The 14,704-nt window shown below is 39.9% G+C and overlaps 1 protein-coding gene across 1 annotated transcript in view; it reads left to right on the top strand.

Moving 5' to 3' along the window:
* The window catches only part of LOC126158956 (glutamyl aminopeptidase-like), a 478,517-nt gene that overhangs the window by 377,480 nt on the left and 86,333 nt on the right, over positions 1–14,704 (top strand). The window lies entirely within an intron of this gene.

Raw genomic sequence — 14,704 nt, 5'->3', positions numbered from 1 at the left:
GTTGGCCGTCGAATGGCGCTAGCTGCGCAGCATTTGTGCACCGCCGCCGTCAGTGTCAGCCAGTTTGCCGTGGCATACGGAGCTCCATCGCAGTCTTTAACACTGGTAGCATGCCGCGACAGCGTGGACGTTAACCGTATGTGCAGTTGACGGACTTTGAGCGAGGGCGTATAGTGGGCATGCGGGAGGCCGGGTGGACATACCGCCGAATTGCTCAACACGTGGGGCGTGAGGTCTCCACAGTACATCGATGTTGTCGCCAGTGGTCGGCGGAAGGTGCACGTGCCCGTCGACCTGGGACCGGACCGCAGCGACGCACGGATGCACGCCAAGACCGTAGGATCCTACGCAGTGCCGTAGGGGACCGCACCGCCACTTCCCAGCAAATTAGGGACACTGTTGCTCCTGGGGTATCGGCGAGGACCATTCGCAACCGTCTCCATGAAGCTGGGCTACGGTCCCGCACACCGTCAGGCCGTCTTCCGCTCACGCCCCAACATCGTGCAGCCCGCCTCCAGTGGTGTCGCGACAGGCGTGAATGGAGGGACGAATGGAGACGTGTCGTCTTCAGCGATGAGAGTCGCTTCTGCCTTGGTGCCAATGATGGTCGTATGCGTGTTTGGCGCCGTGCAGGTGAGCGCCACAATCAGGATTGCATACGACCGAGGCACACAGGGCCAACACCCGGCATCATGGTGTGGGGAGCGATCTCCTACAATGGCCGTACACCACTGGTGATCGTCGAGGGGACACTGAATAGTGCACGGTACATCCAAACCGTCATCGAACCCATCGTTCTACCATTCCTAGACCGGCAAGGGAACTTGCTGTTCCAACAGGACAATGCGCGTCCGCATGTATCCCGTGCCACCCAACGTGCTCTAGAAGGTGTAAGTCAACTACCCTGGCCAGCAAGATCTCCGGATCTGTCCCCCATTGAGCATGTTTGGGACTGGATGAAGCGTCGTCTCACGCGGTCTGCACGTCCAGCACGAACGCTGGTCCAACTGAGGCGCCAGGTGGAAATGGCATGGCAAGCCGTTCCACAGGACTACATCCAGCATCTCTACGATCGTCTCCATGGGAGAATAGCAGCCTGCATTGCTGCGAAAGGTGGATATACACAGTACTAGTGCCGACATTGTGCTTGCTCTGTTGCCTGTGTCTATGTGCCTGTGGTTCTGTCAGTGTGATCATGTGATGTATCTGACCCCAGGAATGTGTCAATAAAGTTTCCCCTTCCTGGGACAATGAATTCACGGTGTTCTTATTTCAATTTCCAGGAGTGTATTACATACGTAGGTCCTTCTGTCATCAGTAATACTGATATGTACGCAAGAAAAAGCTGTTAGTAATAGCGGAGACGAAATAAACAGCACATCTACAATTTGTATCCCGTGTTCCACTTAGGGTTTACTGAAGCGGAGGATACATTGTTCAGGTGAAGAACAGGACAGTAATGCTAGTGGAAACGAAGAAATCGCCTTACGACAAACTCGTATTCCGGACTGTACTTAAGCAACACACTTCGAATGAGCTTTTAATTTGTATCGGATGTTTCATTTGCGGTTTAGTGAAGCAGGGGATACGTAGTTCAAGTGAACAACAGGACAGCAATGCTAGTTGAAACTAAGAAATCGACTACGATGAACTTGTATCACGTACTGCACTTAAGCAATACAGTTCGAAAGACTTTCGAGATACAACTGACATACATGTAACGTGATGTATTCTTTGCTAGTAACATATTTCATTCATTTCTTTCCACTGTATTTTGCGGAGAAATACTAAGATACAAACACGCGATATCGTTAACGTGAAAATACTACTGGCCCTTATGTATGTGAGGTACAGTTTTTCTCTCTGGCATTCCTTTGTTTCTGAACATTCTTCTCAGCTCTTTCATCTGGTACAGTTTTTCTCTCTGGCATTCCTTTGTTTCTGAACATTCTTCTCAGCTCTTTCATCTTTGTAATACATGCTCTCTGGCGAATTCTGACATCATTGGTCAAAGCCGACGGGTTGTATCCCCTGCTAAACTAGAACCTTTTTTGCTATGACTTGCAATGGTAAGTCTGTTTCTGCTGCAACGACGGCACGGATGTTGGCAGGAAGTTTACGAAGCCATGTTAGACGTAAAGACTCTTCAGGTAGGAGTTCCGGACCGGCTAATGTACGTAAGGCTTTGAGTACTTGTGACGGAGCCTTGTCGCCCAAATCTTCGTATGCGAAAATTTTTTGTAGTCGCAAATCTGGTGACAATGTATAACGCTGTAAGAGAGCTTCCTTTAGCACAAAGTAATTTTGTTGCGACAAGGTTTCTTCTACTTGCTCTATCACTTCTAAATTTAGATGTGAAACCACTATATTAAATTTGTCAATGTTGTTAGACACCCCACGCTGCCGAAATATGCATTCAGCCTGCGTAAACCAAAGCTGGGGGCGCGTCGGCCAGAACGCGGAAAGCTTCCGTGTCGCGCGTAGGTACTCCCATCTTGGGTCTAGTGCAGCAGGGGATACAACCCGTCGGCTTTGAACAATGACGTCATTCCTTAGTCATAGATCGTAATGTCTTCACTTCGAGGCATAGATAATAAAGCAGTTCTGTGTTCTAATAAGCACTATCATTAAAATAATTGATTGTAAATCTAAAAGCGATCGCTTGATATTGGGTGCATCATTTTACTGATTGCTTAATGAAGTAGGATCAGTTTATTCTATCTCGTGAGTTTTTTTTTTTTAAGCCAAAAAACTCTTACTACGTACTGAAGGGAGCTAGAACACTAAGAAGAATCGCTTCTCGGCTTTTGACAAGATATTGCTTAATAAAGTAGGATCAGTTTATTCTATCTCGTGAGATTTTTTTTTTTAAGCCAAAAAACACTTATTAGGTACTGAAGGGAGCTGCTTAATAAAGTAGGATCAGTTTATTCTATCTCGTGAGATTTTTTTTTAGGTCAAAAAATCGTTTCTTTACTGATTGCTTAATGAAGTAGGATCAGTTTATTCTATCTCGTGAGATTTTTTTTTTTGTAAAAAGCCAAAAAACTCTTATTACGTACTGAAGGGAGCTAGAACACTAAGAAGAATCGCTTCTCGGCTTTTGACAAGATATTGCTTAATAAAGTAGGATCAGTTTATTCTATCTCGTGAGATTTTTTTTTAAGCCAAAAAACACTTATTAGGTACTGAAGGGAGCTGCTTAATAAAGTAGGATCAGTTTATTCTATCTCGTGAGATTTTTTTTTAGGTCAAAAAATCGTTTCTTTACTGATTGCTTAATGAAGTAGGATCAGTTTATTCTATCTCGTGAGATTTTTTTTTTTTTAAAAAGCCAAAAAACTCTTATTACGTACTGAAGGGAGCTAGAACACTAAGAAGAATCGCTTCTCGGCTTTTGACAAGATATTGCTTAATAAAGTAGGATCAGTTTATTCTATCTCGTGAGACTTTTTTTTTAAAAAAGTTAAAAAACACTTATGCTTTTGACAAGATCAATGTTTATCTCTCTCGCATTCCTTTGTTTCTCAACATTCTCCTCAGCTCTTTCATCTCTGTAATACATGCTCTCTGGCGACTTGTGACGTCATTGTTCAAAGCCGACGGGTTGTATCCCCTCAAAGACCTTGTAAAAAAATAACTAGACTCACTGATGGCGCTGCAGTCGCGGGATAATTTGAACCTTCGGCTGGACGCCATTATAGTGGTTGTAGGGCTGATGTGTTGTGTAGTATTGTTGTTTACGAAGACCCTGATTCAACGTTGTATATTTGTTGGAGCGTACATACAGTATTTGTTACTCGTAATTCTACTGTCTGTACATTCCAATCAAAAGAAGTACAATGGTGAAGAGTTGTGCAGCGATTAATTGTACAAATAAATTCGAGAAAGGAACGAATATTACATTTCACAGGTATGTGAATATTTTAAGTTGTTTTGTATGTCAGTGCGCTTGCTTAATAAATGTTTTTGCAACACGGTATTAGCATAATGTCTGTGCATCTATTTGCAGGTTTCCTTTCTCAAAACCACAGCTGTTACAAAAATGGTTACACGCTGTCAGGAAGCAAGATTTCCGACCGACGGAATACCATTTTACATGTTCTGATCATTTTGAAGAAAGTTGGCTTATCGGTAGTGTTTTCATGGTCTAGGTTAGGTTGAAACTTGATAATTTGGTCGTGAGTTGCCAAATCACTATGCCATATATAACGCACTTCTCGTCATAAAATCTAAAGCAAGGTAGAGTCAGAAAATATCTATTAATATAGTGGGCAAATCTTCGAGTATTTTGATGCATTTTGCGTACATCTATCGTAAATAAACTACGAAAAATGCTAGGGGTCCAGTACATAACTTTTAGCTACGGCAGATTCCATGTAGTACGTAAGATAAATTCGTAAACAGTGACTAGTTGCTGTTTGTTCATAAATTAAAAAGTATATTGTAGTAACGTATTTAAATGAGGCATTATGTTTGCGACCTAACTCAAGGGAAGGCATTTTATAACCAAAAGCGATGTATAAACATTCGAACTCCGCGCCTCAGTTTACCACTCTAATGGCCGCCGCCCAGCTATTCAATTTGTCCGCTCTTCACAGTCGACCACTCGTGCGGTTGTGGGGGCCTGTATCCCCTGCTGCACTAGTCCCCCCATCTTTAGCGTTATCTGTCGTTCCGTTTTGTGACGAATCAAAGGGCGTGGACCGCGATCCTTGGTCGAACAGACTGTAGTCTTCAATCTTGATTCCACTGCCCCATGTTTTTGTCTCTGAATTCATCTATATCTATCAGGTGCACTTTCACCCGCTGTTTTTGGCGCAGTGGATAAATGGCGTCGCCACAAACTCGTAGGATTGATTTGTTTCCTCATTATTCTAAGCTGAAAAGAGCTGTTGCGTTTTCCTCCTGCGCAGCCGCTTCCCATCCAAAACCGGACATCATGTTACGTCGAAATGGTTCCTTTCCTTGCCGCTATACGGTTTTACTATTCACAGCATGAAAATGATTGTAATCTATAAGAAGAAAAATAACTTGTAATGCGGAGTCTATGATATGTTTCTTTTAAGGAATTCCATTATTGATTACGTTTATTCTAATACGGAATCTTAATTTTGGAGGCAACAAAAATATTGAATAAAAGCGTCGGACGTCAAAGGAGAGAAGCCGACAAGTCCAGTACAGGAGCGCTTCCCTATGGCCCTGCACCATTCTTTAGTTTGGTGCCAGGTTGGAAGATTACAGAAATACAGTTGTACTACTAGACATAAAATGATAGTTAACCACTTGTTTGCACTAAAACTATTTGATTCAGTCCTTTAATTTAATTCATCGCCCTTCGACCGTTATATATTTTTATGTCTTCTTGTGTAACAACCCTGGCTGTGGTCATCCAAGAATTTGGATATGCAAAGCGGCAGGGTCAGTAGCTGTTCTAAACATTTGACTCTGTTTAGCTCGTTGCGCTTGCACTGAGGGAGGATGTGATTTACATCACCACTTGTTACGTCGTCACAATGACAGTAGACTGTGTCTTAATACGCCGATATTATTTTCCTTCATTTCCTGAACTGTGCAAACCATGGCTGCCTCACCGTAAACATCTGTAAACTTGAATAGGTTTTGCTTCTTGTATTTTCTCTTTTATTCCTCATTGACAATTGAACTTGGTCTCAGGAGGGCAGCTTCGCGCATCTTCCGTGACCAGTCACGTGATGCGCTGATGTTCAAGTTCTTGCGGGAACACGAACTCTTCAGTGTTGCTGCACTCACTCGAAGAACTATGGCTTGTTGTGGCAGCCTGTTGAGTTTCGCGTTTGATAGTTGATGACTAATGCAAGCAAGCGGCATAGATTATCTCGTATGAAGATTACGATCATTCAAAAAAAAAGATTTAAGACGTTCTCAGTGGAGATATGAAACGAATACGGACGTGCAGTGGGACGAAATGAGTGATTTCATAACTAGCACATTGGAGCCACTACTATTTGTAATAATAAAATGAAGGTAAATGGTACGTCAGTGGTTAAAAGTACAAAAGTATGGGTAGCAATACAAACCTCTCCAGACATTTTCATTCAACCAATGTCCGCGTGCATTTCCACATGACAAAGTATGAAGTATCATGTAATATTTTCAAGCGTTTTGCTACTGTGTCAAAATAAAATAAATTGTTGAACTATTTAATCATTCACAGTCTCCAGGGACAAAATATCATTCTTTTCATTGCCTCATACCGTCAAAAGTATGCAGCAGTAAACCGTGAAATTTTCCACACGAATATTATGCCTTTCTCACATTACCAATTCCATCCATGACTCTGTACATGATGTTGGATAGTTATGTATTATTTTTTGTTTTTATTTATTTATGTGTAATCCATTTGTTGACACTTTTCATTGTATAGATGTGGTCACGTTATACTCACATGTAACAGACATACACAATTTAGCAAAATGTAAATTATTACTCTATGATAAATGCCCAATCACTAAAAAAAAACTATTTATGGGTGACTATTATTTGTCTGGCTTTAGAATACTGTTTTGCGCAATACTTCATTTACTTCTGATTAAATTGCTAAATCATTCATTATATGTAGCCTATAACGAAGAGATAAAAATTAAGAAATGTGTGATTGCAATGAAAATGTGAGACTGCCTTCATTATCTGTATGAAGGTCATGTCAGATAAATGCTGAAAAAGCAAGCTATGCAGAGCCAGAATTGCTGCTGAGATGATTTTCAATTAATCTGCTAAGGTAAGTAACACATTGTTTTCTTTTCAAGTCACATTCTTCCAAGGAGAACACCAGAAGGTATTAGTATATGAAATGCATATTAATTCTTATTGCCTAAGTACTTGAATGGGACAAGTACTATATATGCACTCGGAGAAGACACTGCAACGTAGCTTTGATGGTGCTGTATCATTACAAATTGAAAAACTGCAATTGGTGTTGATTGCTTGCCAGTTACTGTCAGTTTTAGCAAGCAGGCAACTGTTTGTTAGTGCATCAAACATTTCAGTAAATAAGATGTTTTTAAACTTAGTTACATATAACATTTCAACAATCATTAATTTTGTGTGTAACTTCAGCTTTCATGCACAGACATAATAAACAAACTATTCTCTGCTAGTTGAAGTTATTCCTTAGTAGCATTTAGTAATTACCAGTCAATGTCATTCAATTTCAGTCAATTCTGAAATTTCTGTCGGCAACCACAGTGAGAGCTTCTTAGCATGTACATACAGTATGTCACTATTACATCACTGATATAACTTTTCTATGATGATTTACTAATATTCAAAATTATTTGGTGTACATTCATACTAGAGGTGAAATACTGTAATAGTTTTACCTGTACAGAATTAAAGGTTCTGTAGTTCACTGAAATTTTAATTTGCTATAAAATTTAATTATTTAATCTTCATGTTTAGAGGATCTACAGGGTAAAAAATTGAAAGAAACATCCATGTCATCTCAATCATTACTATTTCTGTCCTGAAAAGGAAGTTGGCTGTTCCCATATATTACTATTATTACTATATTGTTAGAAGCCTCACGCCTCAGTAGTGTGTTTACATTTTGCGGCATGCACTGCAGCTGTAGTGGTTATAAGCTAAGTACTGACAAACTTATTTGTGCTCTGTAATACAGTTATTAAATTTAATAGATTTCAGCGGTGTTGCGTGCCGTTTGTGGCGAAATAACGACTTAATAAACTTTTTGTAATTGTTTGCTCGCTGTGTTTTAGAGAGTTTTCAGTGTGTTGAAGTCGTTAGTAATTTTCGTGCTTTAGTTTTCAACTGATGTTCATTATTCTTTCTAGTGAAATATTTCAGTAAAATTTTCATATAGTGTTTTAACTTTGCTTAGTGTTACAGTGGTAGTTTTAATTTTTTGGTTGTAGCTAATAATTTTGTGAAGTTTTGCTGGTATTGGTATCGGCTGTGTTGTAGTAGTATTAATACAAGTAGCTGCTTTCTTAGTAGGAGAGAATTTCGAGACCATTATTGTTAGTTCTTAAATAGTTCTACTGGTGTAACTGAACTTTGGTAACGTAGATGTATAGTTTTTTTTTTCAGTAACTGTAAAATTTACCATGAGTGAAAGGTGTGGGCTCTCTCGTAGGTTTGTGAGTAGTGGACTACGGTGTGGGATTTGTTCAAAGTATTTTCATTGGGGGGAGTGCAGTGGGGAAGCCAGTGGTCATTTTAGAGAGATCCTCTCCTGGGAATGTAGAATCTGTAGTAGAAACAAGTTAATAGAGGAGCAGGAGCATAAGATCTGTGCCCTTCAGGTGCAGTTACAATGTGCAAAGGAGGAACTAGATAGGTTGAGGAGGGTGAAGGGTGGTGGGGAATGGGAACTGGCAGTTGGCAAGAAGGTAGTTAGGAAGAGGAGGTTTTACTTTGCATACATACAATAGATACGACCAACTGTCAGAGTTGAGTGGAGAGGAGCCTCGTGTAGCTGTAGATGTAGGTAACTTGCAGCAGTCCTCAGCAATTAGGAGGCCTAGGTTAGTTGCAAAATCTAGCAGAAAGAAGGTTCTGCTGCTAGGTAGTTCCCACAGTATAGGTGTGGGCCAGCAGTTGCAGGAAGTGTTGGGGAGTGAGTACCAGGTCACCAGCATTGTGAAGCCTAGTGCAGGGTTGGCTCTGGTGACTGAAAGCATAGGGGAGTTATGTAAGACTTTTACGAAAGAGGATCAGGTAGTGATAGTGGGTGGAGCAGGGAACAGTCTCGATAGGGACGGGGAATATGATGTCAGTGGTGACTTGGTTAAGATAGCTACTCAAACTGGTGGTACTAATGTGCATTTCATGCAACTGTTTCAGCGTCATGATCGGCCTCACCTTAATGCGGCTGTTAGGCGCGTTAATGTGGGGCTGGGGAGGGCACTGATGGCGGAGGGCATGGATCACATCTCAGTGGTGCCAGTTGGGTCTATCAGTAGATGGGGTTTCACTAGGCATGGCCTGCACCTCAATAAGTATGGGAAGGTAAGCTTATAGGTGACAGTGTAGTGGGTGGTGGTGGTGGTGGTGGTGGTATCACTCATGGAAAAATTCCTATAGTAGTTGGTGTTACAGCTGCACCTTTTTTAGACTGAAGTCAGCTGATAGGTATACCTGCTTAAAGGAATTGCCTCTAACTTAGGGCTCACCTCCAGAGGATGTAATGTTTCCAAGTAGAGAAGGAATTAGCATATTTCATCAAAATATAAGAGGTATTAGAGATAAAGTTAGTGAACTGCTAATAGATGTTAACTGTGAAATTATTGGTATTTCAGAGCACCACTTAAATAATTTGATAATTCAGAGGCTTCCTTTATCAGGCTACAGATTAGCTGGCTGTTTCTCAAGGAGTTCCTTGCGGGGTGGGGGAGTGGCTCTGTACGTAAAAAGCAGTATTTCATTTGAGTCCATAGACATATCACGACACTGCACTGAACAGATATTTGAAAGTTGTGCAGCATTAGTTGAATTTAGTGAAACTAAACTTCTAATTGCTGTTGTTTATAGGTCCCCTAACTCCGACTTCAGAGCATTTTTGCTTAAGCTAGAGAGGGTTCTTGATTCACTTTGTAGGAAGTACCAGAAAGTAGTTCTATGTGGTGACTTCAATATTAATTTTGATCATGATTGTGCAAGAAAAAGGATGTTGGTAGATCTCCTAAATTCATATGAACTGATGCAAACTGTGTTCTTTCCAACTAGGATGCAGGGTAACAGTAGCACAGTCATAGACAATATTTTTATTCATTCTTCATTACTGGATGGGTATTCTGTTAGTAAAAAGACCATGATGCACAAATTTTAACACTAAAAGGTTTTTGTACTCTAACCAATGTCGTATTTAATTACAAACTACGTAGGAAAGTTAATCCAACAGCAATAGAGAGTTTTTCAAAACTTGTCAAGGAACAAGAGTGGCAAGATGTATATAGTGCCGATAATATAGATGATAAATACAATGCTTTCCATAACACATTTCTCATGCTCTTTGAGAGTTGCTTTCCATTAGAACAATCTAAACGGGGTACTAGCAGTAATGGACAGCCCGGTTGGCTGATTAGTGGGATAAGGATGTCATGTAGAACAAAGCGGGAATTATATCAAAATGTTAGAAGTAGTCACAATCAAGCTACAGTAGCCCATTACAAACAGTATTGTAAGGTGTTTAAAAATGTTATTAGCAAGGCAAAAATTATGTGGTATGCAAATAGAATAGCTAATTTACAGGATAAAATTAAAGCCATATGGTCAGTTGTGATGGAAGTGTCTGGTCAGCAGCACAAGGTTGACGATATAAAGTCAGTTTGCAGTAGTAATATTTCTGTTACTGATAAATCAGATATATGTACAGTATTTAACAACCATTTTCTGAGCATTGCTGGTGAATTAAATAAAAATTTAGTATCTACAGGAAATCATATAAATTTCTTAGCAAATGCCTTTCCGAGATTGACGTCTGAAATACTCCTCTGTGATACAGACAAGAGGGAGATTCAGACAATAATGAAATCACTGAAGACTAAGGACTCTCATGGTTATGATGGAGTGTCTAGTAGAATATTAAAGTACTGTGCTGCACATGTTAGCCCTGTATTTAGCCATATTTGTAATTTTTCCTTTAGGAATGGCCAGTTTCCTGAGCGATTAAAGTACTCAGTAGTAAAGCTGCTTTATAAAAAGGGAGAAAGGGATAATGTAGATAATTTCAGACCTATTTCTATGCCATCAGTGTTTGCAAAAGTTATCGAAAAGGCTGTGTATGTAAGGTTAATTGATCATTTTATATCACACCATTTGCTGTCAGATGTACAGTTCAGCTTTAGAAGTCGTTTGACAACTGAAAATGCTATATTCTCTTTTCTCTGTGAGGTACTGGATGGGCTAAACAAAAATTTTCGAACGCTTGGCGTATTTTTTGATTTAACAAAGGCATTTGACTGTGTTGATCACACAATATTGCTCCAGAAGTTGGATCATTACGGAATAAGGGGAGTAGCTCACAATTGGTTCACCTCTTACTTTATCAACAGGCAGCAAAAGGTCATTATTCACAATGTTGATAACGGCTGTGATGTGGGATCTGAGTGGGGTACTTTCAAGTGGGGGATGCCCCAGGGATCAGTGTTGGGGCCACTCCTGTTCCTTATTCATATAAATGATATTCCCTCTAGTATTATGGGTAACTCTAAAATATTTCTGTTTGCTGATGACACTAGCTTGGTAGTAAAGGATGTTGTGTGCAACATTGACTCGGTTTCAAGCAGAGCAGTACATGACCTCAGTTCATGGCTTGTAGAAAATAAACTAACGTTAAATCACAGTAAGACTCAGTTTTCACAGTTCCTAACACACAATTCAACAAAACCTGACGTTTTAATCTCTCAGAACGGGTATATGATTAGTGAAACTGAACAGTTCAAATTCCTAGGTGTTCAGATAGATAGTAAGCTGTCGTGGAAAGCCCACGTTCAGGATCTTGTTCAAAGACTTAATACTGCCATTTTCACTATTCGAACGGTATCGAAAGTGAGTGATATTTCGACACATAAATTAGTCTACTTTGCTTATTTTCATTCATTTATGCCATATGGTATTATGTTTTGGGGTAACTCTTCCCATTCTAGAAGGATATTTTTGGCTCAGAAACGGGCGGTTCGGGCAATAAGTGGTGTGAGTTCACGAACCTCTTGTCGACCTCTTTTCACGAGTCTGGGTATTTTGACATTGGCCTCTCAATATGTATATTCCTTATTGTCATTTCTTGTTACCAATATTAGTTTATTTCCAAGAATAAGCAGCTTTCACTGGGTTAGTACTCGGCAGAAATCAAACCTCCATTTGGATCGGACTTCCTTAACTCTTGTGCAGAGAGGTGTGCAGTATACTGCTGCATCCATTTTCAATAAGCTGCCACTCAAATTGAAAAATCTTAGCAGTAATCCATGCGCTTTCAAATCGAAACTGAAGAGTTTCCTCATGGGTCACTCCTTCTATTCTGTCGAGGAGTTCCTTGAAAAATTAAGATGATTCTCATTGTGTTGCTGATAGCGTTTGCTTAAACTTATGGACTGATTTTCTTTCAGGTTCATGAACATTTATTTTTATCTGTTATTACTTTTTATGTTGTACGTTCATGTACTGACACATTCCATGACCGTGGAGATTTTCTCCTCAATTTGGTCCTACGGAACTTGACATTTAAATAAATAAATAAAATAAATAAATACTCTACAGAGTTGTTAGGTAGCTTACACAAGACCATTGTGGCTTTGCAAACTACATAGTAATGCTGAAAGAGAGCCAATCATTAGTTTCCACTGACTCAATAATATGTAAAGTTCCAGATGCATTTGAAATACTTAATTAAATGGGAAATGATGTAAAAATGAAATGAAATTGGACTTACAAATATCTAAAATTGACCAGGGGCTATTAAAACTTAGTCAAATGAATGTAAATGCATTTATCACGGGATTAAGTCAAACAAGCAATCCTTCGTAGCAAACAAGCCTATACATCTTTTAATTAATTTACAAATGATGATTTGTTCCCATTATTCATAATCCATTGTGTTGACTTTACAGTGTATGGCTAAAACTAATAATAAATGTAAACTCATTCTGTGCTCATGTGTAAAAGAAATGAAAAGAAGTATATATTGATAATATAAGTCATAGGCTTACACAACCAGTGTCAGTTTGAATGAAACACTAAAAATAAGTAAAATACTGACATTTTGACTATCTTGGAAGTGGTCCTCATCAAGGTGACAAACTGCTGGAGTCCATTTGTTTTCCTTTATTGTTATTTCAGTCCCCCACAAAATGGGTGGGCTGAAGGCAGATAAAACAACCACTCTTCAGCCAAAGGTTACATGTGTTTGAACAATGATTAAAAGATATAAAAAAGATGACATTAATAGATGATTTCTTAAAAGCACATTGGAAGCCAATATAATGGTTCTGGTGATAGTCTTCCCCTGTATACCACTTGTTTCAGTTGTCAGGTGAACACCAGTGTCATACTCTAGGGTGCCATTGAACAGTTTGAAGTGAAAGTTGCTATGGAGCTGTATGGTAGAGTAGTGCTTGTGCTACTCTGACAGGAGATTAGTTGGCAATAATGAATCAGCAGCTTGTACCCAGGGGTAATATTTTGTTCTCTTGTGGCTGCATGTTAAGAGCATTGATTCTGGGATGTGGAGCTGATGAATGGCTAACAAACACTGTTTGCTGCTCTGGGATCACTGGCAGGTAGGCCATCAGTATTTTGTAGCCATCCTCTACATTCATGCTGTTAGGGCATTTTGATTATTTCAGTAGCCTCCCGTACTTTTCACTGCTGAGCAAGCACATTGAAAATTAATAGTTCAGCCACTGACCCGGTGGTGTTCAGCCACAGTTGATTTGTTGTGTTGGTCCAGCCACACATGTCATTCATTTATGAGTGCTAACCAGTCTGCCGGTTTCACCAGTGTAGAATTTGTCACATTTGCATTGAAGTTCATAGATGCCTGCAGCGTGGAAAGTATCCTTCATGGGAAGAATCCTTCCTGGGCAACACATCTCAGATCTTGCAGCCTAAGCAACACAGGGTCTTACCTGACATGGTGTTCTTTTGTAGTGGATGGTGGTGCAACTCCACAGGCAGACATCTGTTGGTGTGTCTTCGTTTCCTGTACACTTTGTGTCCTAATTTTGTTACCAGACATTCTGTACATTCCTACGTCCAGAAAAGGATTTACCCCATTATTTTCTATTTCTAGTGTGAACTGTATGTTTTTATATGAGCTAGTGAGGTGCTGATGAGAAATCCACATATATTTTGGCATCATTGAAGAGTACACCAATAATATGTAATATTTTAATAATAAAATAAATGATAAATGTCACCCATTTTAGAGCCTCTGATCTGATGATGGTCTTCTGGACTGAAACCAATTACTGGAATTTAAAATAGATAATTTATTACTGTCTGGATTGCTTTCTACTATTAATATAAATATACATAGTTCTGCTTCCCAGTAAGGCTATGCGATAAATCTGTGTCCACGTCCCCTGAGCCAACAGGGTGGATGCAGCAACCGGGAACAAACAGCTGTAAGTTCCGCCCTGCTGTACCCACTTCGTTAGCTGAAGTATGTGGATGACAAGTTTGTCATATGGCCACATGACGAAGCAGAACTATGCAGATTTCATCAGCACCTTAACAGCTTGCATAAAAATGAACATTTCACAGTAGGAGTAGAAAATAACAAAGCAATTGCTTTTCTGGATGTAGAAGTGCACTGGACATGTAGCAGCAAATTAGGACATGAAACAAAGTGTCCAGGAAACTGACTACACCAACTGAATGCTGTGCTACATACATTGACAGTTCGAGCTCACTGGATGCTAACAACCTCCAACATGAAGTGAATGAGTCTGCACAACATTGCACGTGAATGGAAATAGCAACAAAAACATACAAGCTGTGAGGTATGGCGAAGATAAAATAGACAAAGGAACAGAACCCCCTCTTCCTGCTGCTCACTTACCTAATATGAGACTGTGGAGGCTAGGTGCTGCATCACAGAGGAATGAAACCAATATTCCACAGAATATCTATACAGCTTTTATACTATTTATGATACTTTCACCTTTTACATGCCCTCACTTAGTGGCAGGATACAAATCCAGAG

Source organism: Schistocerca cancellata, chromosome 2, assembly GCF_023864275.1.
Source record: "Schistocerca cancellata isolate TAMUIC-IGC-003103 chromosome 2, iqSchCanc2.1, whole genome shotgun sequence".
Classification (NCBI taxonomy): Eukaryota; Metazoa; Arthropoda; class Insecta; order Orthoptera; family Acrididae; genus Schistocerca; species Schistocerca cancellata.
Note: the sequence above shows the minus strand (reverse complement) of the source record. Positions and strands in the feature narration are given on the sequence as shown.